At 43.5% G+C, this 21,206-nt stretch overlaps 68 non-coding genes across 68 annotated transcripts in view; all 68 read right to left on the bottom strand.

The window, feature by feature from the left end:
• Positions 1–23: 23 nt before the first annotated feature.
• Positions 24–142, bottom strand: LOC133826685 (5S ribosomal RNA). The gene has a single exon (XR_009889398.1). It is a non-coding gene; the product is annotated as a 5S ribosomal RNA (ribosomal RNA).
• A 220-nt stretch (positions 143–362) lies between these two features.
• LOC133827160 (5S ribosomal RNA) lies at positions 363–481 on the bottom strand. Its single transcript, XR_009889859.1, has one exon. It is a non-coding gene; the product is annotated as a 5S ribosomal RNA (ribosomal RNA).
• Positions 482–701: 220 nt separating this feature from the next.
• LOC133828675 (5S ribosomal RNA) lies at positions 702–820 on the bottom strand. The gene has a single exon (XR_009891277.1). It is a non-coding gene; the product is annotated as a 5S ribosomal RNA (ribosomal RNA).
• A 218-nt stretch (positions 821–1,038) lies between these two features.
• On the bottom strand, positions 1,039–1,157 carry LOC133826496 (5S ribosomal RNA). Its single transcript, XR_009889212.1, has one exon. It is a non-coding gene; the product is annotated as a 5S ribosomal RNA (ribosomal RNA).
• Positions 1,158–1,377: 220 nt separating this feature from the next.
• On the bottom strand, positions 1,378–1,496 carry LOC133828674 (5S ribosomal RNA). Its single transcript, XR_009891276.1, has one exon. It is a non-coding gene; the product is annotated as a 5S ribosomal RNA (ribosomal RNA).
• Positions 1,497–1,606: 110 nt separating this feature from the next.
• On the bottom strand, positions 1,607–1,725 carry LOC133828673 (5S ribosomal RNA). Its single transcript, XR_009891275.1, has one exon. It is a non-coding gene; the product is annotated as a 5S ribosomal RNA (ribosomal RNA).
• A 220-nt stretch (positions 1,726–1,945) lies between these two features.
• Positions 1,946–2,064, bottom strand: LOC133826566 (5S ribosomal RNA). Its single transcript, XR_009889281.1, has one exon. It is a non-coding gene; the product is annotated as a 5S ribosomal RNA (ribosomal RNA).
• A 220-nt stretch (positions 2,065–2,284) lies between these two features.
• On the bottom strand, positions 2,285–2,403 carry LOC133826603 (5S ribosomal RNA). Its single transcript, XR_009889318.1, has one exon. It is a non-coding gene; the product is annotated as a 5S ribosomal RNA (ribosomal RNA).
• Positions 2,404–2,623: 220 nt separating this feature from the next.
• On the bottom strand, positions 2,624–2,742 carry LOC133828672 (5S ribosomal RNA). Its single transcript, XR_009891274.1, has one exon. It is a non-coding gene; the product is annotated as a 5S ribosomal RNA (ribosomal RNA).
• Positions 2,743–2,962: 220 nt separating this feature from the next.
• On the bottom strand, positions 2,963–3,081 carry LOC133828671 (5S ribosomal RNA). The gene has a single exon (XR_009891273.1). It is a non-coding gene; the product is annotated as a 5S ribosomal RNA (ribosomal RNA).
• Positions 3,082–3,301: 220 nt separating this feature from the next.
• Positions 3,302–3,420, bottom strand: LOC133826565 (5S ribosomal RNA). Its single transcript, XR_009889280.1, has one exon. It is a non-coding gene; the product is annotated as a 5S ribosomal RNA (ribosomal RNA).
• Positions 3,421–3,640: 220 nt separating this feature from the next.
• On the bottom strand, positions 3,641–3,759 carry LOC133828669 (5S ribosomal RNA). Its single transcript, XR_009891271.1, has one exon. It is a non-coding gene; the product is annotated as a 5S ribosomal RNA (ribosomal RNA).
• Positions 3,760–3,978: 219 nt separating this feature from the next.
• Positions 3,979–4,097, bottom strand: LOC133826647 (5S ribosomal RNA). Its single transcript, XR_009889360.1, has one exon. It is a non-coding gene; the product is annotated as a 5S ribosomal RNA (ribosomal RNA).
• A 220-nt stretch (positions 4,098–4,317) lies between these two features.
• On the bottom strand, positions 4,318–4,436 carry LOC133828668 (5S ribosomal RNA). Its single transcript, XR_009891270.1, has one exon. It is a non-coding gene; the product is annotated as a 5S ribosomal RNA (ribosomal RNA).
• Positions 4,437–4,656: 220 nt separating this feature from the next.
• Positions 4,657–4,775, bottom strand: LOC133826563 (5S ribosomal RNA). Its single transcript, XR_009889279.1, has one exon. It is a non-coding gene; the product is annotated as a 5S ribosomal RNA (ribosomal RNA).
• A 220-nt stretch (positions 4,776–4,995) lies between these two features.
• LOC133826927 (5S ribosomal RNA) lies at positions 4,996–5,114 on the bottom strand. The gene has a single exon (XR_009889631.1). It is a non-coding gene; the product is annotated as a 5S ribosomal RNA (ribosomal RNA).
• Positions 5,115–5,333: 219 nt separating this feature from the next.
• On the bottom strand, positions 5,334–5,452 carry LOC133826807 (5S ribosomal RNA). Its single transcript, XR_009889515.1, has one exon. It is a non-coding gene; the product is annotated as a 5S ribosomal RNA (ribosomal RNA).
• Positions 5,453–5,672: 220 nt separating this feature from the next.
• LOC133826602 (5S ribosomal RNA) lies at positions 5,673–5,791 on the bottom strand. The gene has a single exon (XR_009889317.1). It is a non-coding gene; the product is annotated as a 5S ribosomal RNA (ribosomal RNA).
• Positions 5,792–6,011: 220 nt separating this feature from the next.
• Positions 6,012–6,130, bottom strand: LOC133828667 (5S ribosomal RNA). The gene has a single exon (XR_009891269.1). It is a non-coding gene; the product is annotated as a 5S ribosomal RNA (ribosomal RNA).
• A 219-nt stretch (positions 6,131–6,349) lies between these two features.
• Positions 6,350–6,468, bottom strand: LOC133828666 (5S ribosomal RNA). The gene has a single exon (XR_009891268.1). It is a non-coding gene; the product is annotated as a 5S ribosomal RNA (ribosomal RNA).
• Positions 6,469–6,689: 221 nt separating this feature from the next.
• Positions 6,690–6,808, bottom strand: LOC133828665 (5S ribosomal RNA). Its single transcript, XR_009891267.1, has one exon. It is a non-coding gene; the product is annotated as a 5S ribosomal RNA (ribosomal RNA).
• A 220-nt stretch (positions 6,809–7,028) lies between these two features.
• On the bottom strand, positions 7,029–7,147 carry LOC133826197 (5S ribosomal RNA). Its single transcript, XR_009888928.1, has one exon. It is a non-coding gene; the product is annotated as a 5S ribosomal RNA (ribosomal RNA).
• A 220-nt stretch (positions 7,148–7,367) lies between these two features.
• Positions 7,368–7,486, bottom strand: LOC133826336 (5S ribosomal RNA). Its single transcript, XR_009889059.1, has one exon. It is a non-coding gene; the product is annotated as a 5S ribosomal RNA (ribosomal RNA).
• Positions 7,487–7,705: 219 nt separating this feature from the next.
• Positions 7,706–7,824, bottom strand: LOC133826806 (5S ribosomal RNA). Its single transcript, XR_009889514.1, has one exon. It is a non-coding gene; the product is annotated as a 5S ribosomal RNA (ribosomal RNA).
• Positions 7,825–8,043: 219 nt separating this feature from the next.
• LOC133828664 (5S ribosomal RNA) lies at positions 8,044–8,162 on the bottom strand. Its single transcript, XR_009891266.1, has one exon. It is a non-coding gene; the product is annotated as a 5S ribosomal RNA (ribosomal RNA).
• Positions 8,163–8,381: 219 nt separating this feature from the next.
• LOC133826645 (5S ribosomal RNA) lies at positions 8,382–8,500 on the bottom strand. The gene has a single exon (XR_009889358.1). It is a non-coding gene; the product is annotated as a 5S ribosomal RNA (ribosomal RNA).
• A 220-nt stretch (positions 8,501–8,720) lies between these two features.
• LOC133826774 (5S ribosomal RNA) lies at positions 8,721–8,839 on the bottom strand. Its single transcript, XR_009889484.1, has one exon. It is a non-coding gene; the product is annotated as a 5S ribosomal RNA (ribosomal RNA).
• A 110-nt stretch (positions 8,840–8,949) lies between these two features.
• LOC133826866 (5S ribosomal RNA) lies at positions 8,950–9,068 on the bottom strand. Its single transcript, XR_009889573.1, has one exon. It is a non-coding gene; the product is annotated as a 5S ribosomal RNA (ribosomal RNA).
• A 218-nt stretch (positions 9,069–9,286) lies between these two features.
• LOC133828662 (5S ribosomal RNA) lies at positions 9,287–9,405 on the bottom strand. Its single transcript, XR_009891265.1, has one exon. It is a non-coding gene; the product is annotated as a 5S ribosomal RNA (ribosomal RNA).
• A 218-nt stretch (positions 9,406–9,623) lies between these two features.
• Positions 9,624–9,742, bottom strand: LOC133826843 (5S ribosomal RNA). Its single transcript, XR_009889550.1, has one exon. It is a non-coding gene; the product is annotated as a 5S ribosomal RNA (ribosomal RNA).
• Positions 9,743–9,853: 111 nt separating this feature from the next.
• Positions 9,854–9,972, bottom strand: LOC133828661 (5S ribosomal RNA). Its single transcript, XR_009891264.1, has one exon. It is a non-coding gene; the product is annotated as a 5S ribosomal RNA (ribosomal RNA).
• A 219-nt stretch (positions 9,973–10,191) lies between these two features.
• Positions 10,192–10,310, bottom strand: LOC133826644 (5S ribosomal RNA). Its single transcript, XR_009889357.1, has one exon. It is a non-coding gene; the product is annotated as a 5S ribosomal RNA (ribosomal RNA).
• Positions 10,311–10,530: 220 nt separating this feature from the next.
• On the bottom strand, positions 10,531–10,649 carry LOC133826773 (5S ribosomal RNA). The gene has a single exon (XR_009889483.1). It is a non-coding gene; the product is annotated as a 5S ribosomal RNA (ribosomal RNA).
• Positions 10,650–10,759: 110 nt separating this feature from the next.
• Positions 10,760–10,878, bottom strand: LOC133826865 (5S ribosomal RNA). Its single transcript, XR_009889572.1, has one exon. It is a non-coding gene; the product is annotated as a 5S ribosomal RNA (ribosomal RNA).
• A 218-nt stretch (positions 10,879–11,096) lies between these two features.
• On the bottom strand, positions 11,097–11,215 carry LOC133828660 (5S ribosomal RNA). The gene has a single exon (XR_009891263.1). It is a non-coding gene; the product is annotated as a 5S ribosomal RNA (ribosomal RNA).
• Positions 11,216–11,433: 218 nt separating this feature from the next.
• On the bottom strand, positions 11,434–11,552 carry LOC133827314 (5S ribosomal RNA). Its single transcript, XR_009890009.1, has one exon. It is a non-coding gene; the product is annotated as a 5S ribosomal RNA (ribosomal RNA).
• Positions 11,553–11,663: 111 nt separating this feature from the next.
• Positions 11,664–11,782, bottom strand: LOC133826075 (5S ribosomal RNA). Its single transcript, XR_009888810.1, has one exon. It is a non-coding gene; the product is annotated as a 5S ribosomal RNA (ribosomal RNA).
• Positions 11,783–12,001: 219 nt separating this feature from the next.
• On the bottom strand, positions 12,002–12,120 carry LOC133826475 (5S ribosomal RNA). Its single transcript, XR_009889193.1, has one exon. It is a non-coding gene; the product is annotated as a 5S ribosomal RNA (ribosomal RNA).
• A 220-nt stretch (positions 12,121–12,340) lies between these two features.
• On the bottom strand, positions 12,341–12,459 carry LOC133828659 (5S ribosomal RNA). The gene has a single exon (XR_009891262.1). It is a non-coding gene; the product is annotated as a 5S ribosomal RNA (ribosomal RNA).
• Positions 12,460–12,678: 219 nt separating this feature from the next.
• On the bottom strand, positions 12,679–12,797 carry LOC133826885 (5S ribosomal RNA). The gene has a single exon (XR_009889592.1). It is a non-coding gene; the product is annotated as a 5S ribosomal RNA (ribosomal RNA).
• Positions 12,798–13,017: 220 nt separating this feature from the next.
• Positions 13,018–13,136, bottom strand: LOC133827219 (5S ribosomal RNA). Its single transcript, XR_009889915.1, has one exon. It is a non-coding gene; the product is annotated as a 5S ribosomal RNA (ribosomal RNA).
• Positions 13,137–13,245: 109 nt separating this feature from the next.
• LOC133826864 (5S ribosomal RNA) lies at positions 13,246–13,364 on the bottom strand. The gene has a single exon (XR_009889571.1). It is a non-coding gene; the product is annotated as a 5S ribosomal RNA (ribosomal RNA).
• Positions 13,365–13,582: 218 nt separating this feature from the next.
• On the bottom strand, positions 13,583–13,701 carry LOC133828657 (5S ribosomal RNA). The gene has a single exon (XR_009891260.1). It is a non-coding gene; the product is annotated as a 5S ribosomal RNA (ribosomal RNA).
• Positions 13,702–13,812: 111 nt separating this feature from the next.
• LOC133828656 (5S ribosomal RNA) lies at positions 13,813–13,931 on the bottom strand. The gene has a single exon (XR_009891259.1). It is a non-coding gene; the product is annotated as a 5S ribosomal RNA (ribosomal RNA).
• Positions 13,932–14,151: 220 nt separating this feature from the next.
• LOC133827353 (5S ribosomal RNA) lies at positions 14,152–14,270 on the bottom strand. Its single transcript, XR_009890046.1, has one exon. It is a non-coding gene; the product is annotated as a 5S ribosomal RNA (ribosomal RNA).
• A 111-nt stretch (positions 14,271–14,381) lies between these two features.
• LOC133826553 (5S ribosomal RNA) lies at positions 14,382–14,500 on the bottom strand. Its single transcript, XR_009889270.1, has one exon. It is a non-coding gene; the product is annotated as a 5S ribosomal RNA (ribosomal RNA).
• A 109-nt stretch (positions 14,501–14,609) lies between these two features.
• On the bottom strand, positions 14,610–14,728 carry LOC133828655 (5S ribosomal RNA). Its single transcript, XR_009891258.1, has one exon. It is a non-coding gene; the product is annotated as a 5S ribosomal RNA (ribosomal RNA).
• Positions 14,729–14,948: 220 nt separating this feature from the next.
• Positions 14,949–15,067, bottom strand: LOC133826460 (5S ribosomal RNA). The gene has a single exon (XR_009889178.1). It is a non-coding gene; the product is annotated as a 5S ribosomal RNA (ribosomal RNA).
• A 220-nt stretch (positions 15,068–15,287) lies between these two features.
• LOC133826859 (5S ribosomal RNA) lies at positions 15,288–15,406 on the bottom strand. Its single transcript, XR_009889566.1, has one exon. It is a non-coding gene; the product is annotated as a 5S ribosomal RNA (ribosomal RNA).
• A 111-nt stretch (positions 15,407–15,517) lies between these two features.
• Positions 15,518–15,636, bottom strand: LOC133828654 (5S ribosomal RNA). The gene has a single exon (XR_009891257.1). It is a non-coding gene; the product is annotated as a 5S ribosomal RNA (ribosomal RNA).
• A 221-nt stretch (positions 15,637–15,857) lies between these two features.
• On the bottom strand, positions 15,858–15,976 carry LOC133826796 (5S ribosomal RNA). Its single transcript, XR_009889505.1, has one exon. It is a non-coding gene; the product is annotated as a 5S ribosomal RNA (ribosomal RNA).
• Positions 15,977–16,196: 220 nt separating this feature from the next.
• Positions 16,197–16,315, bottom strand: LOC133826315 (5S ribosomal RNA). Its single transcript, XR_009889039.1, has one exon. It is a non-coding gene; the product is annotated as a 5S ribosomal RNA (ribosomal RNA).
• Positions 16,316–16,424: 109 nt separating this feature from the next.
• Positions 16,425–16,543, bottom strand: LOC133826771 (5S ribosomal RNA). Its single transcript, XR_009889482.1, has one exon. It is a non-coding gene; the product is annotated as a 5S ribosomal RNA (ribosomal RNA).
• Positions 16,544–16,764: 221 nt separating this feature from the next.
• Positions 16,765–16,883, bottom strand: LOC133826781 (5S ribosomal RNA). Its single transcript, XR_009889491.1, has one exon. It is a non-coding gene; the product is annotated as a 5S ribosomal RNA (ribosomal RNA).
• A 220-nt stretch (positions 16,884–17,103) lies between these two features.
• On the bottom strand, positions 17,104–17,222 carry LOC133828653 (5S ribosomal RNA). Its single transcript, XR_009891256.1, has one exon. It is a non-coding gene; the product is annotated as a 5S ribosomal RNA (ribosomal RNA).
• A 111-nt stretch (positions 17,223–17,333) lies between these two features.
• LOC133828651 (5S ribosomal RNA) lies at positions 17,334–17,452 on the bottom strand. Its single transcript, XR_009891254.1, has one exon. It is a non-coding gene; the product is annotated as a 5S ribosomal RNA (ribosomal RNA).
• Positions 17,453–17,672: 220 nt separating this feature from the next.
• On the bottom strand, positions 17,673–17,791 carry LOC133826801 (5S ribosomal RNA). The gene has a single exon (XR_009889510.1). It is a non-coding gene; the product is annotated as a 5S ribosomal RNA (ribosomal RNA).
• A 111-nt stretch (positions 17,792–17,902) lies between these two features.
• LOC133828650 (5S ribosomal RNA) lies at positions 17,903–18,021 on the bottom strand. Its single transcript, XR_009891253.1, has one exon. It is a non-coding gene; the product is annotated as a 5S ribosomal RNA (ribosomal RNA).
• Positions 18,022–18,242: 221 nt separating this feature from the next.
• LOC133826614 (5S ribosomal RNA) lies at positions 18,243–18,361 on the bottom strand. Its single transcript, XR_009889329.1, has one exon. It is a non-coding gene; the product is annotated as a 5S ribosomal RNA (ribosomal RNA).
• Positions 18,362–18,581: 220 nt separating this feature from the next.
• LOC133826800 (5S ribosomal RNA) lies at positions 18,582–18,700 on the bottom strand. Its single transcript, XR_009889509.1, has one exon. It is a non-coding gene; the product is annotated as a 5S ribosomal RNA (ribosomal RNA).
• A 111-nt stretch (positions 18,701–18,811) lies between these two features.
• On the bottom strand, positions 18,812–18,930 carry LOC133828649 (5S ribosomal RNA). Its single transcript, XR_009891252.1, has one exon. It is a non-coding gene; the product is annotated as a 5S ribosomal RNA (ribosomal RNA).
• A 221-nt stretch (positions 18,931–19,151) lies between these two features.
• LOC133826613 (5S ribosomal RNA) lies at positions 19,152–19,270 on the bottom strand. The gene has a single exon (XR_009889328.1). It is a non-coding gene; the product is annotated as a 5S ribosomal RNA (ribosomal RNA).
• A 220-nt stretch (positions 19,271–19,490) lies between these two features.
• LOC133828648 (5S ribosomal RNA) lies at positions 19,491–19,609 on the bottom strand. Its single transcript, XR_009891251.1, has one exon. It is a non-coding gene; the product is annotated as a 5S ribosomal RNA (ribosomal RNA).
• A 219-nt stretch (positions 19,610–19,828) lies between these two features.
• On the bottom strand, positions 19,829–19,947 carry LOC133828647 (5S ribosomal RNA). The gene has a single exon (XR_009891250.1). It is a non-coding gene; the product is annotated as a 5S ribosomal RNA (ribosomal RNA).
• Positions 19,948–20,167: 220 nt separating this feature from the next.
• LOC133828645 (5S ribosomal RNA) lies at positions 20,168–20,286 on the bottom strand. Its single transcript, XR_009891248.1, has one exon. It is a non-coding gene; the product is annotated as a 5S ribosomal RNA (ribosomal RNA).
• Positions 20,287–20,506: 220 nt separating this feature from the next.
• On the bottom strand, positions 20,507–20,625 carry LOC133826484 (5S ribosomal RNA). The gene has a single exon (XR_009889201.1). It is a non-coding gene; the product is annotated as a 5S ribosomal RNA (ribosomal RNA).
• Positions 20,626–20,845: 220 nt separating this feature from the next.
• Positions 20,846–20,964, bottom strand: LOC133826764 (5S ribosomal RNA). The gene has a single exon (XR_009889475.1). It is a non-coding gene; the product is annotated as a 5S ribosomal RNA (ribosomal RNA).
• Positions 20,965–21,184: 220 nt separating this feature from the next.
• Positions 21,185–21,206, bottom strand: part of LOC133826190 (5S ribosomal RNA) — a 119-nt gene continuing 97 nt past the window's right edge. The window contains exon 1 of the ribosomal RNA XR_009888921.1: positions 21,185–21,206. This exon is cut by the window's right edge and continues 97 nt beyond it. This is a non-coding gene — a ribosomal RNA (5S ribosomal RNA).

The following is a 21,206-nucleotide window of genomic DNA, read 5'->3' as shown; positions in this document are numbered from 1 at the left end:
GGAAAAAAAAAATGATGTTTTCAGGGGTGCAACACGAGGACTTCGCAGGAGGTCACCCATCCTAGTACTACTCTCGCCCAAGCACGCTTAACTGCGGAGTTCTGATGGGATCCGATGCATTAGTGCTGGTATGATCGCACCCGGAATGTTTGTTCCGCAATATTCATTTATAGCGAGCGCGTGTGTCCTCCCTTTTCTCCCCCGGATTGACTAGGAACTTCTTATTCGCTGCTTGTTAGTGACCACGGTATTAACCCCTCAAGGAAAACGAAATAAATGAGTTTTTAAAGATTTAAAACAAAAAATACAAACTTTTGAGCCGTAAGTGCATTTTTAAAGGGAAAAAAAAAATGATGTTTTCAGGGGTGCAACACGAGGACTTCGCAGGAGGTCACCCATCCTAGTACTACTCTCGCCCAAGCACGCATAACTGCGGAGTTCTGATGGGATCCGATGCATTAGTGCTGGTATGATCGCACCCGGAATGTTTGTTCCGCAATATTCATTTATAGCGAGCGCGTGTGTCCTCCCTTTTCTCCCCCGGATTGACTAGGAACTTCTTATTCGCTGCTTGTTAGTGACCACGGTATTAACCCCTCAAGGAAAACGAAATAAATGAGTTTTTAAAGATTTAAAACAAAAAATACAAACTTTTGAGCCGTAAGTGCATTTTTAAAGGGAAAAAAAAAATGATGTTTTCAGGGGTGCAACACGAGGACTTCCCAGGAGGTCACCCATCCTAGTACTACTCTCGCCCAAGCACGCTTAACTGCGGAGTTCTGATGGGATCCGGTGCATTAGTGCTGGTATGATCGCACCCGGAATGTTTGGTCCGCAATATTCATTTATAGTGAGCGCGTGTGTCGTCCCTTTTCTCCCCCGGATTGACTAGGAACTTCTTATTCGCTGCTTGTTAGTGACCACGGTATTAACCCCTCAAGGAAAACGAAATAAATGAGTTTTTAAAGATTTAAAACAAAAAATACAAACTTTTGAGCCGTAAGTGGATTTTTAAAGGGAAAAAAAATGATGTTTTCAGGGGTGCAACACGAGGACTTCCCAGGAAGTCACCCATCCTAGTACTACTCTCGCCCAAGCACGCTTAGCTGCGGAGTTCTGATGGGATCCGGTGCATTAGTGCTGGTATGATCGCACCCGGAATGTTTGGTCCGCAATATTCATTTATAGCGAGCGCGTTTGTCCTCCCTTTTCTCCCCAGGATTGACTAGGAACTTCTTATTCGCTGCTTGTTAGTGACCACGGTATTAACCCCTAAAGGAAAACAAAATAAATGAGTTTTTAAAGATTTAAAACAAAAAATACAAACTTTTAAGCCGTAAGTGGATTTTTAAAGGGAAAAAAAAAATGATGTTTTCGGGGGTGCAACACGAGGACTTCCCAGGAGGTCACCCATCCTAGTACTACTCTCGCCCAAGCACGCTTAACTGCGGAGTTCTGATGGGATCCGGTGCATTAGTGCTGGTATGATCGCACCCGGAATGTTTGGTCCGCAATATTCATTTATAGATTTAAAGATTTAAAACAAAAAATACAAACTTTTGAGCCGTAAGTGGATTTTTAAAGGGAAAAAAAAATGATGTTTTCAGGGGTGCAACACGAGGACTTCCCAGGAGGTCACCCATCCTAGTACTACTCTCGCCCAAGCACGCTTAACTGCGGAGTTCTGATGGGATCCGGTGCATTAGTGCTGGTATGATCGCACCCGTAATGTTTGGTCCGCAATATTCATTTATAGCGAGCGCGTGTGTCCTCCCTTTTCTCCCCCGGATTGACTAGGAACTTCTTATTCGCTGCTTGTTAGTGACCACGGTATTAACCCCTCAAGGAAAACGAAATAAATGAGTTTTTAAAGATTTAAAACAAAAAATACAAACTTTTGAGCCGTAAGTGGATTTTTAAAGGGGAAAAAAAAATGATCTTTTCAGGGGTGCAACACGAGCACTTCCCAGGAGGTCACCCATCCTAGTACTACTCTCGCCCAAGCACGCTTAACTGCGGAGTTCTGATGGGATCCGGTGCATTAGTGCTGGTATGATCGCACCAGGAATGTTTGGTCCGCAATATTCATTTATAGCGAGCGCGTGTGTCCTCCCTTTTCTCCCCCGGATTGACTAGGAACTTCTTATTCGCTGCTTGTTAGTATCCACGGTATTAACCCCGCAAGGAAAACGAAATAAATGAGTTTTTAAAGATTTAAAACAAAAAATACAAACTTTTGAGCCGTAAGTGGATTTTTAAAGGGAAAAAAAAAATGATGTTTTCAGGGGTGCAACATGAGGACTTCCCAGGAGGTCACCCATCCTAGTACTACTCTCGCCCAAGCACGCTTAACTGCGGAGTTCTGATGGGATCCGGTGCATTAGTGCTGGTATGATCGCACCCGGAATGTTTGGTCCGCAATATTCATTTATAGCGAGCGCGTGTGTCCTCCCTTTTCTCCCCCGGATTGACTAGGAACTTCTTATTCGCTGCTTGTTAGTGGCCACGGTATTAACCCCTCAAGGAAAACGAAATAAATGAGTTTTTAAAGATTTAAAACAAAAAATACAAACTTTTGAGCCGTAAGTGGATTTTTAAAGGGAAAAAAAAAATGATGTTTTCAGGGGTGCAACACGAGGACTTCCCAGGAGGTCACCCATCCTAGTACTACTCTCGCCCAAGCACGCTTAACTGCGGAGTTCTGATGGGATCCGGTGCATTAGTGCTGGTATGATCGCACCCGGAATGTTTGGTCCGCAATATTCATTTATAGCGCGCGCGTGTGTCCTCCCTTTTCTCCCCCGGATTGACTAGGAACTTCTTATTCGCTGCTTGTTAGTGGCCACGGTATTAACCCCTCAAGGAAAACGAAATAAATGAGTTTTTAAAGATTTAAAACAAAAAATACAAACTTTTGAGCCGTAAGTGGATTTTTAAAGGGAAAAAAAAAATGATGTTTTCAGGGGTGCAACACGAGGACTTCCCAGGAGGTCACCCATCCTAGTACTACTCTCGCCCAAGCACGCTTAACTGCGGAGTTCTGATGGGATCCGGTGCATTAGTGCTGGTATGATCGCACCCGGAATGTTTGGTCCGCAATATTCATTTATAGCGAGCGCGTGTGTCCTCCCTTTTCTCCCCCGGATTGACTAGGAACTTCTTATTCGCTGCTTGTTAGTGGCCACGGTATTAACCCCTCAAGGAAAACGAAATAAATGAGTTTTTAAAGATTTAAAACAAAAAATACAAACTTTTGAGCCGTAAGTGGATTTTTAAAGGGGAAAAAAAAATGATCTTTTCAGGGGTGCAACACGAGCACTTCCCAGGAGGTCACCCATCCTAGTACTACTCTCGCCCAAGCACGCTTAACTGCGGAGTTCTGATGGGATCCGGTGCATTAGTGCTGGTATGATCGCACCAGGAATGTTTGGTCCGCAATATTCATTTATAGCGAGCGCGTGTGTCCTCCCTTTTCTCCCCCGGATTGACTAGGAACTTCTTATTCGCTGCTTGTTAGTATCCACGGTATTAACCCCTCAAGGAAAACGAAATAAATGAGTTTTTAAAGATTTAAAACAAAAAATACAAACTTTTGAGCCGTAAGTGGATTTTTAAAGGGAAAAAAAAAATGATGTTTTCAGGGGTGCAACACGAGGACTTCCCAGGAGGTCACCCATCCTAGTACTACTCTCGCCCAAGCACGCTTAACTGCGGAGTTCTGATGGGATCCGGTGCATTAGTGCTGGTATGATCGCACCCGGAATGTTTGGTCCGCAATATTCATTTATAGCGAGCGCGTGTGTCCTCCCTTTTCTCCCCCGGATTGACTAGGAACTTCTTATTCGCTGCTTGTTAGTGGCCACGGTATTAACCCCTCAAGGAAAACGAAATAAATGAGTTTTTAAAGATTTAAAACAAAAAATACAAACTTTTGAGCCGTAAGTGGATTTTTAAAGGGAAAAAAAAATGATGTTTTCAGGGGTGCAACACGAGGACATCCCAGGAGGTCACCCATCCTAGTACTACTCTCGCCCAAGCACGCTTAACTGCGGAGTTCTGATGGGATCCGGTGCATTAGTGCTGGTATGATCGCACCCGGAATGTTTGGTCCGCAATATTCATTTATAGCGCGCGCGTGTGTCCTCCCTTTTCTCCCCCGGATTGACTAGGAACTTCTTATTCGCTGCTTGTTAGTGGCCACGGTATTAACCCCTCAAGGAAAACGAAATAAATGAGTTTTTAAAGATTTAAAACAAAAAATACAAACTTTTGAGCCGTAAGTGGATTTTTAAAGGGAAAAAAAAAATGATGTTTTCAGGGGTGCAACACGAGGACTTCCCAGGAGGTCACCCATCCTAGTACTACTCTCGCCCAAGCACGCTTAACTGCGGAGTTCTGATGGGATCCGGTGCATTAGTGCTGGTATGATCGCACCCGGAATGTTTGGTCCGCAATATTCATTTATAGCGAGCGCGTGTGTCCTCCCTTTTCTCCCCCGGATTGACTAGGAACTTCTTATTCGCTGCTTGTTAGTGGCCACGGTATTAACCCCTCAAGGAAAACGAAATAAATGAGTTTTTAAAGATTTAAAACAAAAAATACAAACTTTTGAGCCGTAAGTGGATTTTTAAAGGGGAAAAAAAAATGATCTTTTCAGGGGTGCAACACGAGCACTTCCCAGGAGGTCACCCATCCTAGTACTACTCTCGCCCAAGCACGCTTAACTGCGGAGTTCTGATGGGATCCGGTGCATTAGTGCTGGTATGATCGCACCAGGAATGTTTGGTCCGCAATATTCATTTATAGCGAGCGCGTGTGTCCTCCCTTTTCTCCCCCGGATTGACTAGGAACTTCTTATTCGCTGCTTGTTAGTATCCACGGTATTAACCCCTCAAGGAAAACGAAATAAATGAGTTTTTAAAGATTTAAAACAAAAAATACAAACTTTTGAGCCGTAAGTGGATTTTTAAAGGGAAAAAAAAAATGATGTTTTCAGGGGTGCAACACGAGGACATCCCAGGAGGTCACCCATCCTAGTACTACTCTCGCCCAAACACGCTTAACTGCGGAGTTCTGATGGGATCCGGTGCATTAGTGCTGGTATGATCGCACCCGGAATGTTTGGTCCGCAATATTCATTTATAGCGAGCGCGTGTGTCCTCCCTTTTCTCCCCCGGATTGACTAGGACTTCTTATTCGCTGCTTGTTAGTGGCCACGGTATTAACCCCTCAAGGAAAACGAAATAAATGAGTTTTTAAAGATTTAAAACAAAAAATACAAACTTTTGAGCCGTAAGTGGATTTTTAAAGGGAAAAAAAAAATGATGTTTTCAGGGGTGCAACACGAGGACTTCCCAGGAGGTCACCCATCCTAGTACTACTCTCCCCCAAGCACGCTTAACTGCGGAGTTCTGATGGGATCCGGTGCATTAGTGCTGGTATGATCGCACCCGGAATGTTTGGTCCGCAATATTCATTTATAGCGAGCGCGTGTGTCCTCCCTTTTCTCCCCCGGATTGACTAGGAACTTCTTATTCGCTGCTTGTTAGTATCCACGGTATTAACCCCTCAAGGAAAACGAAATAAATGAGTTTTTAAAGATTTAAAACAAAAAATACAAACTTTTGAGCCGTAAGTGGATTTTTAAAGGGAAAAAAAAAATGATGTTTTCAGGGGTGCAACATGAGGACTTCCCAGGAGGTCACCCATCCTAGTACTACTCTCGCCCAAGCACGCTTAACTGCGGAGTTCTGATGGGATCCGGTGCATTAGTGCTGGTATGATCGCACCCGGAATGTTTGGTCCGCAATATTCATTTATAGCGAGCGCGTGTGTCCTCCCTTTTCTCCCCCGGATTGACTAGGAACTTCTTATTCGCTGCTTGTTAGTGGCCACGGTATTAACCCCTCAAGGAAAACGAAATAAATGAGTTTTTAAAGATTTAAAACAAAAAATACAAACTTTTGAGCCGTAAGTGGATTTTTAAAGGGAAAAAAAAAATGATGTTTTCAGGGGTGCAACACGAGGACTTCCCAGGAGGTCACCCATCCTAGTACTACTCTCGCCCAAGCACGCTTAACTGCGGAGTTCTGATGGGATCCGGTGCATTAGTGCTGGTATGATCGCACCCGGAATGTTTGGTCCGCAATATTCATTTATAGCGCGCGCGTGTGTCCTCCCTTTTCTCCCCCGGATTGACTAGGAACTTCTTATTCGCTGCTTGTTAGTGGCCACGGTATTAACCCCTCAAGGAAAACGAAATAAATGAGTTTTTAAAGATTTAAAACAAAAAATACAAACTTTTGAGCCGTAAGTGGATTTTTAAAGGGAAAAAAAAATGATGTTTTCAGGGGTGCAACACGAGGACTTCCCAGGAGGTCACCCATCCTAGTACTACTCTCGCCCAAGCACGCTTAACTGCGGAGTTCTGATGGGATCCGGTGCATTAGTGCTGGTATGATCGCACCCGGAATGTTTGGTCCGCAATATTCATTTATAGCGAGCGCGTGTGTCCTCCCTTTTCTCCCCCGGATTGACTAGGAACTTCTTATTCGCTGCTTGTTAGTGGCCACGGTATTAACCCCTCAAGGAAAACGAAATAAATGAGTTTTTAAAGATTTAAAACAAAAAATACAAACTTTTGAGCCGTAAGTGGATTTTTAAAGGGAAAAAAAAAAATGATGTTTTCAGGGGTGCAACACGAGGACTTCCCAGGAGGTCACCCATCCTAGTACTACTCTCGCCCAAGCACGCTTAACTGCGGAGTTCTGATGGGATCCGGTGCATTAGTGCTGGTATGATCGCACCCGGAATGTTTGGTCCGCAATATTCATTTATAGCGCGCGCGTGTGTCCTCCATTTTCTCCCCCGGATTGACTAGGAACTTCTTATTCGCTGCTTGTTAGTGACCACGGTATTAACCCCTCAAGGAAAACGAAATAAATGAGTTTTTAAAGATTTAAAACAAAAAATACAAACTTTTGAGCCGTAAGTGGATTTTTAAAGGGAAAAAAAAAATGATCTTTTCAGGGGTGCAACACGAGCACTTCCCAGGAGGTCACCCATCCTAGTACTACTCTCGCCCAAGCACGCTTAACTGCGGAGTTCTGATGGGATCCGGTGCATTAGTGCTGGTATGATCGCACCCGGAATGTTTGGTCCGCAATATTCATTTATAGCGAGCGCGTGTGTCCTCCCTTTTCTCCCCCGGATTGACTAGGAACTTCTTATTCCCTGCTTGTTAGTATCCACGGTATTAACCCCTCAAGGAAAACGAAATAAATGAGTTTTTAAAGATTTAAAACAAAAAATACAAACTTTTGAGCCGTAAGTGGATTTTTAAAGGGGAAAAAAAAATGATGTTTTCAGGGGTGCAACACGAGGACTTCCCAGGAGGTCACCCATCCTAGTACTACTCTCGCCCAAACACGCTTAACTGCGGAGTTCTGATGGGATCCGGTGCATTAGTGCTGGTATGATCGCACCCGGAATGTTTGGTCCGCAATATTCATTTATAGCGAGCGCGTGTGTCCTCCCTTTTCTCCCCCGGATTGACTAGGACTTCTTATTCGCTGCTTGTTAGTGGCCACGGTATTAACCCCTCAAGGAAAACGAAATAAATGAGTTTTTAAAGATTTAAAACAAAAAATACAAACTTTTGAGCCGTAAGTGGATTTTTAAAGGGAAAAAAAAAATGATGTTTTCAGGGGTGCAACACGAGGACTTCCCAGGAGGTCACCCATCCTAGTACTACTCTCCCCCAAGCACGCTTAACTGCGGAGTTCTGATGGGATCCGGTGCATTAGTGCTGGTATGATCGCACCCGGAATGTTTGGTCCGCAATATTCATTTATAGCGAGCGCGTGTGTCCTCCCTTTTCTCCCCCGGATTGACTAGGAACTTCTTATTCGCTGCTTGTTAGTGACCACGGTATTAACCCCTAAAGGAAAACGAAATAAATGAGTTTTTAAAGAATTAAAACAAAAAATACAAACTTTTGAGCCGTAAGTGGATTTTTAAAGGGAAAAAAAAATGATGTTTTCAGGGGTGCAACACGAGGACTTCCCAGGAGGTCACCCATCCTAGTACTACTCTCGCCCAAGCACGCTTAACTGCGGAGTTCTGATGGGATCCGGTGCATTAGTGCTGGTATGATCGCACCCGGAATGTTTGGTCCGCAATATTCATTTATAGCGAGCGCGTATGTCCTCCCTTTTCTCCCCCGGATTGACTAGGAACTTCTTATTCGCTGCTTGTTAGTGACCACGATATTAACCCCTCAAGGAAAACGAAATAAATGAGTTTTTAAAGATTTAAAACAAAAAATACAAACTTTTGAGCCGTAAGTGGATTTTTAAAGGGAAAAAAAAATGATGTTTTCAGGGGTGCAACACGAGGACATCCCAGGAGGTCACCCATCCTAGTACTACTCTCGCCCAAGCACGCTTAACTGCGGAGTTCTGATGGGATCCGGTGCATTAGTGCTGGTATGATCGCACCCGGAATATTTGGTCCGCAATATTCATTTATAGCGAGCGCGTGTGTCCTCCCTTTTCTCCCCCGGATTGACTAGGAACTTCTTATTCGCTGCTTGTTAGTGACCATGGTATTAACCCCTCAAGGAAAACGAAATAAATGAGTTTTTAAAGATTTAAAACAATAAATACAAACTTTTGAGCCGTAAGTGGATTTTTAAAGGGAAAAAAAAAATGATGTTTTCAGGATTGCAACACGAGGACTTCCCAGGAGGTCACCCATCCTAGTACTACTCTCGCCCAAGCACGCTTAACTGCAGAGTTCTGATGGGATCCGGTGCATTAGTGCTGGTATGATCGCACCCGGAATGTTTGGTCCGCAATATTCATTTATAGATTTAAAGATTTAAAACAAAAAATACAAACTTTTGAGCCGTAAGTGGATTTTTAAAGGGAAAAAAAAATGATGTTTTCAGGGGTGCAACACGAGGACTTCCCAGGAGGTCACCCATCCTAGTACTACTCTCGTCCAAGCACGCTTAACTGCGGGGTTCTGATGGGATCCGGTGCATTAGTGCTGGTATGATCGCACCCGGAATGTTTGGTCCGCAATATTCATTTATAGCGAGCGCGTGTGTCCTCCCTTTTCTCCCCCGGATTGACTAGGAACTTCTTATTCGCTGCTTGTTAGTGACCACGGTATTAACCCCTCAAGGAAAACGAAATAAATGAGTTTTAAAAATTTAAAACAAAAAATACAAACTTTTGAGCCGTAAGTGGATTTTTAAAGGAAAAAAAAAATGATGTTTTCAGGGGTGCAACACGAGGACTTCCCAGGAGGTCACCCATCCTAGTACTACTCTCGCCCAAGCACGCTTAACTGCGGAGTTCTGATGGGATCCGGTGCATTAGTGCTGGTATGATCGCACCCAGAATGTTTGGTCCGCAATATTCATTTATAGCGAGCGCGTGTGTCCTCCCTTTTCTCCCCCGGATTGACTAGGAACTTCTTATTCGCTGCTTGTTAGTGACCACGGTATTAACCCCTCAAGGAAAATGAAATAAATGAGTTTTTAAAGATTTAAAACAAAAAATACAAACTTTTGAGCCGTAAGTGGATTTTTAAAGGGAAAAAAAATGATGTTTTCAGGGGTGCAACACGAGGACTTCCCAGGAGGTCACCCATCCTAGTTCTACTCTCGCCCAAGCACGCTTAACTGCGGAGTTCTGATGGGATCCGGTGCATTAGTGCTGGTATGATCGCACCCGGAATGTTTGGTCCGCAATATTCATTTATAGATTTAAAGATTTAAAACAAAAAATACAAACTTTTGAGCCGTAAGTGGATTTTTAAAGGGAAAAAAAAAATGATGTTTTCAGGGGTGCAACACGAGGACTTCCCAGGAGGTCACCCATCCTAGTACTACTCTCGCCCAAGCACGCTTAACTGCGGAGTTCTGATGGGATCCGGTGCATTAGTGCTGGTATGATCGCACCCGGAATGTTTGGTCCGCAATATTCATTTATAGCGAGCGCGTGTGTCCTCCCTTTTCTCCCCCGGATTGACTAGGAACTTCTTATTCGCTGCTTGTTAGTGACCACGATATTAACCCCTCAAGGAAAACGAAATAAATGAGTTTTTAAAGATTTAAAACAAAAAATACAAACTTTTGAGCCGTAAGTGGATTTTTAAAGGGAAAAAAAAATGATGTTTTCAGGGGTGCAACACGAGGACATCCCAGGAGGTCACCCATCCTAGTACTACTCTCGCCCAAGCACGCTTAACTGCGGAGTTCTGATGGGATCCGGTGCATTAGTGCTGGTATGATCGCACCCGGAATATTTGGTCCGCAATATTCATTTATAGCGAGCGCGTGTGTCCTCCCTTTTCTCCCCCGGATTGACTAGGAACTTCTTATTCGCTGCTTGTTAGTGACCATGGTATTAACCCCTCAAGGAAAACGAAATAAATGAGTTTTTAAAGATTTAAAACAATAAATACAAACTTTTGAGCCGTAAGTGGATTTTTAAAGGGAAAAAAAAAATGATGTTTTCAGGATTGCAACACGAGGACTTCCCAGGAGGTCACCCATCCTAGTACTACTCTCGCCCAAGCACGCTTAACTGCAGAGTTCTGATGGGATCCGGTGCATTAGTGCTGGTATGATCGCACCCGGAATGTTTGGTCCGCAATATTCATTTATAGATTTAAAGATTTAAAACAAAAAATACAAACTTTTGAGCCGTAAGTGGATTTTTAAAGGGAAAAAAAAATGATGTTTTCAGGGGTGCAACACGAGGACTTCCCAGGAGGTCACCCATCCTAGTACTACTCTCGTCCAAGCACGCTTAACTGCGGGGTTCTGATGGGATCCGGTGCATTAGTGCTGGTATGATCGCACCCGGAATGTTTGGTCCGCAATATTCATTTATAGCGAGCGCGTGTGTCCTCCCTTTTCTCCCCCGGATTGACTAGGAACTTCTTATTCGCTGCTTGTTAGTGACCACGGTATTAACCCCTCAAGGAAAACGAAATAAATGAGTTTTAAAAATTTAAAACAAAAAATACAAACTTTTGAGCCGTAAGTGGATTTTTAAAGGAAAAAAAAAATGATGTTTTCAGGGGTGCAACACGAGGACTTCCCAGGAGGTCACCCATCCTAGTACTACTCTCGCCCAAGCACGCTTAACTGCGGAGTTCTGATGGGATCCGGTGCATTAGTGCTGGTATGATCGCACCCAGAATTTTTGGTCCGCAATATTCATTTATAGCGAGCGCGTGTGTCCTCCCTTTTCTCCCCCGGATTGACTAGGAACTTCTTATTCGCTGCTTGTTAGTGACCACGGTATTAACCCCTCAAGGAAAATGAAATAAATGAGTTTTTAAAGATTTAAAACAAAAAATACAAACTTTTGAGCCGTAAGTGGATTTTTAAAGGGAAAAAAAATGATGTTTTCAGGGGTGCAACACGAGGACTTCCCAGGATGTCACCCATCCTAGTTCTACTCTCGCCCAAGCACGCTTAACTGCGGAGTTCTGATGGGATCCGGTGCATTAGTGCTGGTATGATCGCACCCGGAATGTTTGGTCCGCAATATTCATTTATAGATTTAAAGATTTAAAACAAAAAATACAAACTTTTGAGCCGTAAGTGGATTTTTAAAGGGAAAAAAAAAATGATGTTTTCAGGGGTGCAACACGAGGAATTCCCAGGAGGTCACCCATCCTAGTACTACTCTCGCCCAAGCACGCTTAACTGCGGAGTTCTGATGGGATCCGGTGCATTAGTGCTGGTATGATCGCACCCGGAATGTTTGGTCCGCAATATTCATTTATAGCGAGCGCGTGTGTCCTCCCTTTTCTCCCCCGGATTGACTAGGAACTTCTTATTCGCTGCTTGTTAGTGACCACGGTATTAACCCCTCAAGGAAAACGAAATAAATGAGTTTTAAAAATTTAAAACAAAAAATACAAACTTTTGAGCCGTAAGTGGATTTTTAAAGGGAAAAAAAAAATGATGTTTTCAGGGGTGCAACACGAGGACTTCCCAGGAGGTCACCCATCCTAGTACTACTCTCGCCCAAGCATGCTTAACTGCGGAGTTCTGATGGGATCCGGTGCATTAGTGCTGGTATGATCGCACCCGGAATGTTTGGTCCGCAATATTCATTTATAGCGAGCGCGTGTGTCCTCCCTTTTCTCCCCCGGATTGACTAGGAACTTCTTATTCGCTGCTTGTTAGTGACCACGGTATTAACCCCTAAAGGAAAACGAAATAAATGAGTTTTTAAAGATTTAAAACAAAAAATACAAACTTTTGAGCCGTAAGTGGATTTTTAAAGGGAAAAAAAAAATGATGTTTTCAGGGGTGCAACACGAGGACTTCCCAGGAGGTCACCCATCCTAGTACTACTCTCGCCCAAGCACGCTTAACTGCGGAGTTCTGATGGGATCCGGTGCATTAGTGCTGGTATGATCGCACCCGGAATGTTTGGTCCGCAATATTCATTTATAGCGAGCGCGTATGTCCTCCCTTTTCTCCCCCGGATTGACTAGGAACTTCTTATTCGCTGCTTGTTAGTGACCACGATATTAACCCCTCAAGGAAAACGAAATAAATGAGTTTTTAAAGATTTAAAACAAAAAATACAAACTTTTGAGCCGTAAGTGGATTTTTAAAGGGAAAAAAAAATGATGTTTTCAGGGGTGCAACACGAGGACATCCCAGGAGGTCACCCATCCTAGTACTACTCTCGCCCAAGCACGCTTGACTGCGGAGTTCTGATGGGATCCGGTGCATTAGTGCTGGTATGATCGCACCCGGAATATTTGGTCCGCAATATTCATTTATAGCGAGCGCGTGTGTCCTCCCTTTTCTCCCCCGGATTGACTAGGAACTTCTTATTCGCTGCTTGTTAGTGACCACGGTATTAACCCCTCAAGGAAAACGAAATAAATGAGTTTTTAAAGATTTAAAACAAAAAATACAAACTTTTGAGCCGTAAGTGGATTTTTAAAGGGAAAAAAAAAATGATGTTTTCAGGATTGCAACACGAGGACTTCCCAGGAGGTCACCCATCCTAGTACTACTCTCGCCCAAGCACGCTTAACTGCAGAGTTCTGATGTGATCCAGTGCATTAGTGCTGGTATGATCGCACCCGGAATGTTTGGTCCGCAATATTCATTTATAGATTTAAAGATTTAAAACAAAAAATACAAACTTTTGAGCCGTAAGTGGATTTTTAAAGGGAAAAAAAATGATGTTTTCAGGGGTGCAACACGAGGACTTCCCAGGAGGTCACCCATCCTAGTACTACTCTCGTCCAAGCACGCTTAACTGCGGGGTTCTGATGGGATCCGGTGCATTAGTGCTGGTATGATCGCACCCGGAATGTTTGGTCCGCAATATTCATTTATAGCGAGCGCGTGTGTCCTCCCTTTTCTCCCCCGGATTGACTAGGAACTTCTTATTCGCTGCTTGTTAGTGACCACGGTATTAACCCCTCAAGGAAAATGAAATAAATGAGTTTTTAAAGATTTAAAACAAAAAATACAAACTTTTGAGCCGTAAGTGGATTTTTAAAGGGAAAAAAAATGATGTTTTCAGGGGTGCAACACGAGGACTTCCCAGGAGGTCACCCATCCTAGTACTACTCTCGCCCAAGCACGCTTAACTGCGGAGTTCTGATGGGATCCGGTGCATTAGTGCTGGTATGATCGCACCCGGAATGTTTGGTCCGCAATATTCATTTATAGATTTAAAGATTTAAAACAAAAAATACAAACTTTTGAGCCGTAAGTGGATTTTTAAAGGGAAAAAAAAAATGATGTTTTCAGGGGTGCAACACGAGGACTTCCCAGGAGGTCACCCATCCTAGTACTACTCTCGCCCAAGCACGCTTAACTGCGGAGTTCTGATGGGATCCGGTGCATTAGTGCTGGTATGATCGCACCCGGAATGTTTGGTCCGCAATATTCATTTATAGCGAGCGCGTGTGTCCTTCCTTTCCTCCCCCGGATTGACTAGGAACTTCTTATTCCCAGCTTGTTAGTGACCACGGTATTAACCCCTCAAGGAAAACGAAATAAATGAGTTTTTAAAGATTTAAAACAAAAAATACAAACTTTTGAGCCGTAAGTGGATTTTTAAAGGGAAAAAAAAAATGATGTTTTCAGGGGTGAAACACGAGGACTTCCCAGGAGGTCACCCATCCTAGTACTACTCTCGCCCAAGCACGCTTAACTGCGGAGTTCTGATGGGATCCGGTGCATTAGTGCATGTATGATCGCACCTGGAATGTTTGGTCCGCAATATTCATTTATAGATTTAAAGATTTAAAACAAAAAATACAAACTTTTGAGCCGTAAGTGGATTTTTAAAGGGAAAAAAAAAATGTTGTTTTCAGGGGTGCAACACGAGGACTTCCCAGGAGGTCACCCATCCTAGTACTACTCTCGCCCAAGCACGCTTAATTGCGGAGTTCTGATGGGATCCGGTGCATTAGTGCTGGTATGATCGCACCCGGAATGTTTGGTCCGCAATATTCATTTATAGATTTAAAGATTTAAAACAAAAAATACAAACTTTTGAGCCGTAAGTGGATTTTTAAAGGGAAAAAAAATGATGTTTTCAGGGGTGCAACACGAGGACTTCCCAGGAGGTCACCCATCCTAGTACTACTCTCGCCCAAGCACGCTTAACTGCGGAGTTCTGATGGGATCCGGTGCATTAGTGCTGGTATGATCGCACCCGGAATGTTTGGTCCGCAATATTCATTTATAGCGAGCGCGTGTGTCCTCCCTTTTCTCCCCCGGATTGACTAGGAACTTCTTATTCGCTGCTTGTTAGTGACCACGGTATTAACCCCTCAAGGAAAACGAAATAAATGAGTTTTTAAAGATTTAAAACAAAAAATACAAACTTTTGAGTCGTAAGTGGATTTTTAAAGGGAAAAAAAAAATGATGTTTTCAGGGGTGCAACACGAGGACTTCCCAGGAGGTCTCCCATCCTAGTACCACTCTCGCCCAAGCACGCTTAACTGCGGAGTTCTGATGGGATCCGGTGCATTAGTGCTGGTATGATCGCACCCGGAATGTTTGGTCCGCAATATTCATTTATAGCGAGCGCGTGTGTCCTCCCTTTTCTCCCCCGGATTGACTAGGAACTTCTTATTCGCTGCTTGTTAGTGACCACGGTATTAACCCCTCAAGGAAAACGAAATAAATGAGTTTTTAAAGATTTAAAACAAAAAATACAAACTTTTGAGCCGTAAGTGGATTTTTAAAGGGAAAAAAAAAATGATGTTTTCAGGGGTGCAACACGAGGACTTCCCAGGAGGTCACCCATCCTAGAACTACTCTCGCCCAAGCACGCTTAACTGCGGAGTCCTGATGGGATCCGGTGCATTAGTGCTGGTATGATCGCACCCGGAATGTTTGGTCCGCAATATTCATTTATAGATTTAAAGATTTAAAACAAAAAATACAAACTTTTGAGCCGTAAGTGGATTTTTAAAGGGAAAAAAAAAATGATGTTTTCAGGGGTGCAACACGAGGACTTCCCAGGAGGTCACCCATCCTAGTACTACTCTCGCCCAAGCACGCTTAACTGCGGAGTTCTGATGGGATCCGGTGCATTAGTGCTGGTATGATCGCACCCGGAATGTTTGGTCCGCAATATTCATTTATAGCGAGCGCGTGTGTCCTTCCTTTTCTCCCCCGGATTGTCTAGGAACTTCTTATTCGCCGCTTGTTAGTGACCACGGTATTAACCCCTCAAGGAAAACGAAATAAATGAGTTTTTAAAGATTTAAAACAAAAAATACAAACTTTTGAGCCGTAAGTGGATTTTTAAAGGGAAAAAAAAAAATGATGTTTTCAGGGGTGCAACACGAGGACTTCCCAGGATGTCACCCATCCTAGTACTACTCTCGCCCAAGCACGCTTAACTGCGGAGTTCTGATGGGATCCGGTGCATTAGTGCTGGTATGATCGCACCCGGAATGTTTGGTCCGCAATATTCATTTATAGCGAGCGCGTGTGTCCTCCCTTTTCTCCCCCGGATTGACTAGGAACTTCTTATTCGCTGCTTGTTAGTGACCACGGTATTAACCCCTCAAGGAAAACGAAATAAATGAGTTTTTAAAGATTTAAAACAAAAAATACAAACTTTTGAGCCGTAAGTGGATTTTTAAAGGGAAAAAAAAAATGTTGTTTTCAGGGGTGCAACACGAGGACTTCCCAGGAGGTCACCCATCCTAGTACTACTCTCGCCCAAGCACGCTTAACTGCGGAGTTCTGATGGGATCCGGTGCATTAGTGCTGGAATGATCGCACCCGGAATGTTTGGTCCGCAATATTCATTTATAGATTTAAAGATTTAAAACAAAAAATACAAACTTTTGAGCCGTAAGTGGATTTTTAAAGGGAAAAAAAATGATGTTTTCAGGGGTGCAACACGAGGACTTCCCAGGAGGTCACCCATCCTAGTACTACTCTCGCCCAAGCACGCTTAGCTGCGGAGTTCTGATGGGATCCGGTGCATTAGTGATGGTATGATCGCACCCGGAATGTTTGGTCCGCAATATTCATTTATAGCTAGCGCGTGTGTCCTTCCTTTTCTCCCCCGGATTGTCTAGGAACTTCTTATTCGCTGCTTGTTAGTGACCACGGTATTAACCCCTCAAGGAAAACGAAATAAATGAGTTTTTAAAGATTTAAAACAAAAAATACAAACTTTTGAGCCGTAAGTGGATTTTTAAAGGGAAAAAAAAAAATGATGTTTACAGGGGTGCAACACGAGGACTTCACAGGAGGTCACCCATCCTAGTACTTCTCTCGCCCAAGCACGCTTAACTGCGGAGTTCTGATGGGATCCGGTGCATTAGTGCTGGTATGATCGCAACCGGAATGTTTGGTCCGCAATATTCATTTATAGCGAGGGCGTGTGTCCTTCCTTTTCTCCCCCGGATTGTCTAGGAACTTCTTATTCGCTGCTTGTTAGTGACCACGGTATTCACCCCTCAAGGAAAACGAAATAAATGAGTTTTTAAAGATTTAAAACAAAAAATACAAACTTTTGAGCCGTAAGTGGATTTTTAAAGGGAAAAAAAAAATGATGTTTTCAGGGGTGCAACACGAGGACTTCCCAGGAGGTCACCCATCCTAGTACTACTCTCGCCCAAGCACGCTTAACTGCGGAGTTCTGATGGGATCCGGTGCATTAGTGCTGGTATGATCGCACCCGGAATGTTTGGTCCGCAATATTCATTTATAGATTTAAAGATTTAAAACAAAAAATACAAACTTTTGAGCCGTAAGTGGATTTTTAAAGGGAAACAAAAATTGATGTTTTCAGGGGTGCAACACGAGGACTTCCCAGGAGGTCACCCATCCTAGTACTACTCTCGCCCAAGCACGCTTAACTGCGGAGTTCTGATGGGATCCGGTGCATTAGTGCTGGTATGATCGCACCCGGAATGTTTGGTCCGCAATATTCATTTATAGCGGGCGCGTGTGTCCTTCCTTTCCTCCCCCGGATTGACTAGGAACTTCTTATTCGCAGCTTGTTAGTGACCACGGTATTAACCCCTCAAGGAAAACGAAATAAATGAGTTTTTAAAGATTTAAAACAAAAAATACAAACTTTTGAGCCGTAAGTGGATTTCTAAAGGGAAAAAAAAATTGATGTTTTCAGGGGTGCAACACGAGGACTTCCCAGGAGGTCACCCATCCTAGTACTACTCTCGCCCAAGCACGCTTAACTGCGGAGTTCTGATGGGATCCGGTGCATTAGTGCATGTATGATCGCACCCGGAATGTTTGGTCCGCAATATTCATTTATAGATTTAAAGATTTAAAACAAAAAATACAAACTTTTAAGCCGTAAGTGGATTTTTAAAGGGAAAAAAAAAATGATGTTTTCAGGGGTGCAACACGAGGACTTCCCAGGAGGTCACCCATCCTAGTACTACTCTCGCCCAAGCACGCTTAACTGCGGAGTTCTGATGGGATCCGGTGCATTAGTGCTGGTATGATCGCACCCGGAATGTTTGGTCCGCAATATTCATTTATAGCGAGCGCGTGTGTCCTTCCTTTTCTCCCCCGGATTGTCTAGGAACTTCTTATTCGCTGCTTGTTAGTGACCACGGTATTAACCCCTCAAGGAAAACGAAATAAATGAGTTTTTAAAGATTTAAAACAAAAAATACAAACTTTTGAGCCGTAAGTGGATTTTTAAAGGGAAAAAAAAAAATGATGTTTACAGGGGTGCAACACGAGGACTTCACAGGAGGTCACCCATCCTAGTACTACTCTCGCCCAAGCACGCTTAACTGCGGAGTTCTGATGGGATCCGGTGCATTAGTGCTGGTATGATCGCAACCGGAATGTTTGGTCCGCAATATTCATTTATAGCGAGCGCGTGTGTCCTTCCTTTTCTCCCCCGGATTGTCTAGGAACTTCTTATTCGCTGCTTGTTAGTGACCACGGTATTAACCCCTCAAGGAAAACGAAATAAATGAGTTTTTAAAGATTTAAAACAAAAAATACAAACTTTTGAGCCGTAAGTGGATTTTTAAAGGGAAAAAAAAAATGATGTTTTCAGGGGTGCAACACGAGGACTTCCCAGGAGGTCACCCATCCTAGTACTACTCTCGCCCAAGCACGCTTAACTGCGGAGTTCTGATGGGATCCGGTGCATTAGTGCATGTATGATCGCACCCGGAATGTTTGGTCCGCAATATTCATTTATAGATTTAAAGATTTAAAACAAAAAATACAAACTTTTAAGCCGTAAGTGGATTTTTAAAGGGAAAAAAAAAATGATGTTTTCAGGGGTGCAACACGAGGACTTCCCAGGAGGTCACCCATCCTAGTACTACTCTCGCCCAAGCACGCTTAACTGCGGAGTTCTGATGGGATCCGGTGCATTAGTGCTGGTATGATCGCACCCGGAATGTTTGGTCCGCAATATTCATTTATAGCGAGCGCGTGTGTCCTTCCTTTTCTCCCCCGGATTGTCTAGGAACTTCTTATTCGCTGCTTGTTAGTGACCACGGTATTAACCCCTCAAGGAAAACGAAATAAATGAGTTTTTAAAGATTTAAAACAAAAAATACAAACTTTTGAGCCGTAAGTGGATTTTTAAAGGGAAAAAAAAAAATGATGTTTACAGGGGTGCAACACGAGGACTTCACAGGAGGTCACCCATCCTAGTACTACTCTCGCCCAAGCACGCTTAACTGCGGAGTTCTGATGGGATCCGGTGCATTAGTGCTGGTATGATCGCAACCGGAATGTTTGGTCCGCAATATTCATTTATAGCGAGCGCGTGTGTCCTTCCTTTTCTCCCCCGGATTGTCTAGGAACTTCTTATTCGCTGCTTGTTAGTGACCACGGTATTAACCCCTCAAGGAAAACGAAATAAATGAGTTTTTAAAGATTTAAAACAAAAAATACAAACTTTTGAGCCGTAAGTGGATTTTTAAAGGGAAAAAAAAAATGATGTTTTCAGGGGTGCAACACGAGGACTTCCCAGGAGGTCACCCATCCTAGTACTACTCTCGCCCAAGCACGCTTAACTGCGGAGTTCTGATGGGATCCGGTGCATTAGTGCTGGTATGATCGCACCCGGAATGTTTGGTCCGCAATATTCATTTATAGCGAGCGCGTGTGTCCTCCCTTTTCTCCCCCGGATTGACTAGGAACTTCTTATTCGCTGCTTGTTAGTGACCACGGTATTAACCCCTCAAGGAAAACGAAATAAATGAGTTTTTAAAGATTTAAAACAAAAAATACAAACTTTTGAGCCGTAAGTGGATTTTTAAAGGGAAAAAAAAATGATGTTTTCAGGGGTGCAACACGAGGACTTCCCAGGAGGTCACCCATCCTAGTACTACTCTCGCCCAAGCACGCTTAACTGCGGAGTTCTGATGGGATCCGGTGCATTAGTGCTGGTATGATCGCACCCGGAATGTTTGTTCCGCAATATTCATTTATAGCGAGCGCGTGTGTCCTCCCTTTTCTCCCCCGGATTGACTAGGAACTTCTTATTCGCTGCTTGTTAGTGACCACGGTATTAACCCCTCAAGGAAAACGAAATAAATGAGTTTTTAAAGATTTAAAACAAAAAATACAAACTTTTGAGCCGTAAGTGGATTTTTAAAGGGAAAAAAAAAATGATGTTTTCAGGGGTGCAACACGAGGACTTCCCAGGAGGTCACCCATCCTAGTACTACTCTCGCCCAAGCACGCTTAACTGCGGAGTTCTGATGGGATCCGGTGCATTAGTGCTGGTATGATCGCACCCGGAATGTTTGGTCCGCAATATTCATTTATAGCGAGCGCGTGTGTCCTCCCTTTTCTCCCCCGGATTGACTAGGAACTTCTTATTCGCTGCTTGTTAGTGACCACGGTATTAACCCCTCAAGGAAAACGAAATAAATGAGTTTTTAAAGATTTAAAACAAAAAATACAAACTTTTGAGCCGTAAGTGGATTTTTAAAGGGAAAAAAAAAATGATGTTTTCAGGGGTGCAACACGAGGACTTCCCAGGAGGTCACCCATCCTTGTACTACTCTCGCCCAAGCACGCTTAACTGCGGAGTTCTGATGGGATCCGGTGCATTAGTGCTGGTATGATCGCACCCGGATTGTTTGGTCCGCAATATTCATTTATAGCGAGCGCGTGTGTCCTCCCTTTTCTCCCCCGGATTGACTAGGAACTTCTTATTCGCTGCTTGTTAGTGACCACGGTATTAACCCCTCAAGGAAAACGAAATAAATGAGTTTTTAAAGATTTAAAACAAAAAATACAAACTTTTGAGCCGTAAGTGGATTTTTAAAGGGAAATAAAAAATGATGTTTTCAGGGGTGCAACACGAGGACTTCCCAGGAGGTCACCCATCCTAGTACTACTCTCGCCCAAGCACGCTTAACTGCGTAGTTCTGATGGGATCCGGTGCATTAGTGCTGGTATGATCGCACCCGGAATGTTTGGTCCGCAATATTCATTTATAGCGAGCGCGTGTGTCCTCCCTTTTCTCCCCCGGATTGACTAGGAACTTCTTATTCGCTGCTTGTTAGTGACCACGGTATTAACCCCTCAAGGAAAACGAAATAAATGAGTTTTTAAAGATTTAAAACAAAAAATACAAACTTTTGAGCCGTAAGTTGATTTTTAAAGGGAAATAAAAAATGATGTTTTCAGGGGTGCAACACGAGGACTTCC

The sequence above is a fragment of the Humulus lupulus genome, chromosome 3 (genome assembly GCF_963169125.1).
Source record: "Humulus lupulus chromosome 3, drHumLupu1.1, whole genome shotgun sequence".
Classification (NCBI taxonomy): Eukaryota; Viridiplantae; Streptophyta; class Magnoliopsida; order Rosales; family Cannabaceae; genus Humulus; species Humulus lupulus.
Note: the sequence above shows the minus strand (reverse complement) of the source record. Positions and strands in the feature narration are given on the sequence as shown.